Raw genomic sequence first — 5,198 nt, 5'->3', positions numbered from 1 at the left:
TCCTGAGTAACAGATACATGGACAGGTTTGAACGTGTCTGTCTATAAATAGAAATAAATTCATTCACCAAAAATAGACATCACGTGACAGATAAATGGACACGTTTGAACATGTCTGTCTAAAAACAGAATTTACTTTCATACTCTATTAATAGACATCACGTGACTTAAAATTCCTTGTATATAGGAGTGTGTCTCGCTTAACAGTCTCATTTTGGAGTCGATTTTCACTTTGAAAACATGAACTCATCAGATTCATCGCTAGCCGGAGTTTTTGGAATGGAATATTACGAGAATAGATTATGAACCTTTGACACCTATCCGCCACAGATGGTTCCTGACAAGTACGAATTGGCTAAAGCCGGGTTTTATTATACCGGACTTTCGGATCGGGTGATTTGTTTTCGATGTGACATTAAATTGAAAGACTGGGATAAAAGCGACAACGCTTTAAACGAACATGAAAAATGGTCTCCAGACTGTCAATATTTGAAGATGGTGGGTGTTCCGAAACGGAGTTTGCTTGGTCAGTGTGGTTTTCGCTTTAAAAGTAAAATAACACCAAATATGTTTGTGAGACAGACAAACACAAGCCCGAGTAGTAGTGCGGAAGACGTATGCTGTTGAACAATTGTAACACACTGGATATAAACACTGATTTGGACGACCACACGCTCATTATGTTCGGACTCTTCTGGATGGTATGCCGTTTAGTAGATGAAGTGGGCTGGTGGCTAACATTACATGAAAGACGACGGGAAGCTAGAGAAGCAGCGGAACAATTTGTACTCCTCTTTGATCATTATTTTTGCGATAAAACGAGATCTGAAGGAGGAGGATTAACAACGTTGTTGTATGTGCCGACTTACAGTGTAACATCGATTTAAAAGACCTTACATTACGTAATTGTAATATGGTCTACAATCCAAGATTATTTTCCGGAGTTCAGTGGAAACACAAGAAAGTCGGTGGCCATTGTATGTTATTCCCCAACGGAAAAATGATAGTCAATGGAAAAGTCTCAACACTTCAAGAAGCTAAGCGGCGTCTTAGACGTTATGCTCGACTTTTACAAAAGGCGGGCTGGTGTGTTAAGTTAACACATATTAAAGTCACCACCATATCTGCCTCGTTCAAACTGGAAGGCTCGTTAAATTTAACACAGATTGTGAACTACTATAGTGGAAGTTACGAACCTGAACGGTTTCCAGCTGTCATGTTTGTCAAAGACTCTGTACATTTTACATGCTTCCATAGTGGTTCCGTCTTGATGACGGGGATTAAAACTGAGAAATAAATGTACAATGTTTGTATACCTGTTCTTATTGAACTACCATTATTGTAAAGTGCGTTCGGGGGACTACCCTAATCCCTGGCGTACTGTGTTGAGCGGGGTCAATAAAATATAAAACCAATTCTTCTTGTGAGAAAGAAAACAAACCAATAAAAGTGTTACAATTTTATTTTAAAACACATTAGCATATATTATTTACAATTCGTTCATTATAGTTCAAGTTCACAAAGTCAAACGTATTAACAATCCGTCTCATACTCCATCCACGACATCTAAGAATGACATAATACAAACAAAAATGTCCACAGGTCCTTGTTCCGTACTGTTGAAGACGTTTATCATTGTAGATATAATTGTTTAGTAATACTTTTTTAAAACGTTTGTGATAAAAATCAGGAGGGCGTCCCATGGAATCAAAAAACTCAGCAGGTCCTCTCGAGGGAAAGTAGAAGGCGACCCAATGTCGACCTGGTTGATGACTTTTGTCCGTGTTCACAATATACGCTCTTGGTCTCCTCTTGATCTTACTTGGAAGTTTGTCAGCCGGTCTCACACCGCCAAACTGGTTCACGTGTCTTAAGCGATAATTTATCTCTGACGAGTTCATGATTCCAACGTAACGTTTCGACTGGCATCAATTTTCAAGAGTGCTGGAAACTTGGCGTAGACAATGACTGTACACGTTTCAGGTAGACCTTCGGAAAATTTAAATTCTAAACGTGTATGAGCTCTCTGAGACGATCGATCATTCAAATCCCCCTCGGGGTTAAACACATATAAGCAGCTTCCTGACTTGAAATCTCTTCTAGTCAAGTGAGTAACACGTTGAATCCTATCGCTATACAGTCTCTTTAAAGCGTCTACGTAGGTATCGCTGTTATAATTGGGTTGTAACGGCGAAGAAGGGGTTGACTGTCCATCAACAAAGAACCCCACATAGTTACAGTTAAAGTGTTGAAAGTTAAATGGATTCTTTGTGTACTTTCCGTGTATGGCCGAGGAAGACACTAATCCTACAATCAATTGTCTTGGAACCTCACCCTGAAATAGGTCATCGGTAATAAAGGAGTATTGTCCACTCGGCACCGCAAAGGTCTTGACGATTGATCTGGTATAGGGATATAGAGCCTCTGAGTTCTTAAGTGTTTTGGCTTGCCCGATAATCAATTCAGGGTCAACTTTTACCATTGCCACGAATTACTAATTTGTAAGCTTCGGTGTCTGGGGCAGCGGCTAAACGAAAGGGGTCCTTACTCTGCCATAATTTGACGTTGACTGGTGCTCCATTTAAGAGAAGACGGTCTTGTTGACACATGTCTACCTGTAGATGACCTATGACATCAACCGTTTTACTTTGTACCGTCCAAAAAAGACTTCATATACAATCCTGTATTTCCTCCCGAAGGATCAGTGTCATCGGGCCAAACATTATCGTCTTTGATGAATCCTATACAATCTAAGTCGTGTTTGGTCGGCGTACCCAATAACGTATCCAAGTAAGCCTTGTAAGCATAATTATTACCCACTTCGCTGGTAGGGTGTTGTTGAATATGAAGATCGATTTGGGAAAACATAGACTGTAAAATGTTGTTGGTCACGCCAACTTTCTCGTTTACTTCTAAGACCTCACCATTGGCCTTAACAATGTTAAAGTTTACATGTAGCAAGGTATTAGCCAAATCTAAATAGCTCGTGGATGTCCCCGGCACATTGAATTCGATAGCGGCACCTTCAGTCAGTTGATTTATAGGTCTATAGATAAGCCATTCCGTTTTTTGTGACCCCACGTGGACCTCAGGGTTTTGAAATAAAGCTAAATTGTCACCGTGAATGTTTTCCATTAGGACAGTTGATCTTTAAAGTGTATCTTGGAACGTTTTTTAGTATTTTTTATCTTCGACTTTACAGGACGTTTAGTTCCTGTCTTGATCTTCGTGTCTTGAGTTTTTTCTGACCTGCCCTTATAAACTTCTTTAAGTTCCGACTTGGCTAATTCTACCGCTTGGGCAATGGGTGTGACAAATTGTATTGTAGGTTCTCTTACAGTACCACCAGACTGTTCCTTTCCCACAATGTACTGTCCCTTATAATTAGGTCTAAGCTTTCCTTCAGCCATACTTTTGAAATGCAGTGTCCACTTGTTTACATCCATCGTCGTAAATGAAGAACACAACGCGTGATAGTATTGTTCGTGCCTATTCCTCCCCTTATAAAGATTCGAATTCGATCGACTTGTGTTTTCTTAACCTCTACATAGAAAGGTACAGAATATTCAAACTGTTTCTTTCCTTTTTTAATATTACTTAATCGTCGCAATATGGGGGCCATTGTGTTTTCTACATAAGATTCTTGACAAAGATCGGTACATACGTACAATGTGTTTGCATTGACGCCAGGGTCAATTTCTACCAAGGCACATTCCCAGCGTCCTTCCAAGTTATACACTTTAGGTAATTCTATAGTAAAATCGGTAGCAGTATTAGCCGGGTATTGTTCTTTAGAATCTTGACTAGACAGAAACAGGTAGTGACTTTCCATGGTGATTATCAGTAGTGTCAACCTAGCGCCCCTTATACGATTTCAGCGTTTTCCAATAGGTACGCGCTTCGGATATGGCTTCGTCGATGAGTGGAGTCAACTGTTTTAGTGCGAGCCATTGTTGTAATTCCAATTGAATTCCTATAGGTGTGGCAGTTCCGTTCAAAAAGCGTCGAATGTCCAGAAATATCAGTCCGTTTTGGTTACATAGGGTTCCGTAGACATTCTCCTGAAGGTGGTATTGTTTTACATACAGACACGATGTATGGTTGAGATCTATGGGTTTGATTTCATAGTCTAGGGGGTGATGTGAGACAGACACACTTATCATCACAATACCCGGTATGATACATACTAAGGCAATCAGTACAATTCCTATTCCTTTCATGACATTAAAAGTGCCTTAGACCCTTTCCTCGCCTTCTTCCAAACAATCCATAATAAGAGCATTGGTCGTCATGATTATGGTATAAAAAATCAAGACCGTCCTCAACCCTTATAAACTATAATCTGTCACATCCTTTGCTAGAATCCACGAATCGTATTTCTTTGGCCAGTGTAACCAACGCACTAAGACTTCCTTTTGTTTGTAACGCGTTCGCTTTTTCAGCACTTTCTCGATATGATACTCAGTGGTTTCATTGATGTTTACCGCTTGTAACTCTGGTTCATAAAAAGTTCCATTTATACTCTCACCATCCCAAGCCTCGAGTGTATAAACAGGTATTCCCTCTCATTTATATCGTGACTTGACTTTAAAGAGTTCCCCTGTCCACTTTTGGGAATATTCTCGATCAAACATTCCTCTGACGTGGGAAATACGTACCGTTTGACCTAATTTATACTTAGATCCTATTTTTCTTTTTATCTTCTTCTTTACCTCTTTCATTACATTTTTCTTTTGACCTTTTTGTCTTAGTAGGTATTGTTGTAGTCTACTTTCACTTTCGTTGTCTTTACCAAGAGACGCTGGGTTTTTGCCCAGACTTCTATGCACGGTGTGATTGAAACTATAGACAAAGTCCTGTAACTTGTTCATATACTCCTTTTTTCTTGTTTTTAACATGTATCTAAACAGTTTGTGCTTAATGGTTTTGATGACCCGTTCCGCGTAGTTGGCTTTGGTTTCATTTTGTGTCACAATATGGTTTATATTCAGTCCTTTTAAAAACTTAGATACTTGTGTGTTTTTAAACTCGCTCCCTTTGTCGGTCCGTATGGTATTTGGCTTTCTATCTCCATTTAATATTTTTTCTAAGGCTCGAATCACTTCCCTGTTTTCACTTTTAATGGTTGACACCAAGTGTACCTAGAAAAGATATCTATAACCACGAGTACGTACTTGAAATTATCGTTTTCTTTGGACA

The sequence above is a fragment of the Mya arenaria genome, chromosome 7 (assembly GCF_026914265.1).
Source record: "Mya arenaria isolate MELC-2E11 chromosome 7, ASM2691426v1".
Classification (NCBI taxonomy): Eukaryota; Metazoa; Mollusca; class Bivalvia; order Myida; family Myidae; genus Mya; species Mya arenaria.
The sequence above is the reverse complement of the archived record's forward strand: the minus strand, read 5'-3'. Positions refer to the sequence as shown.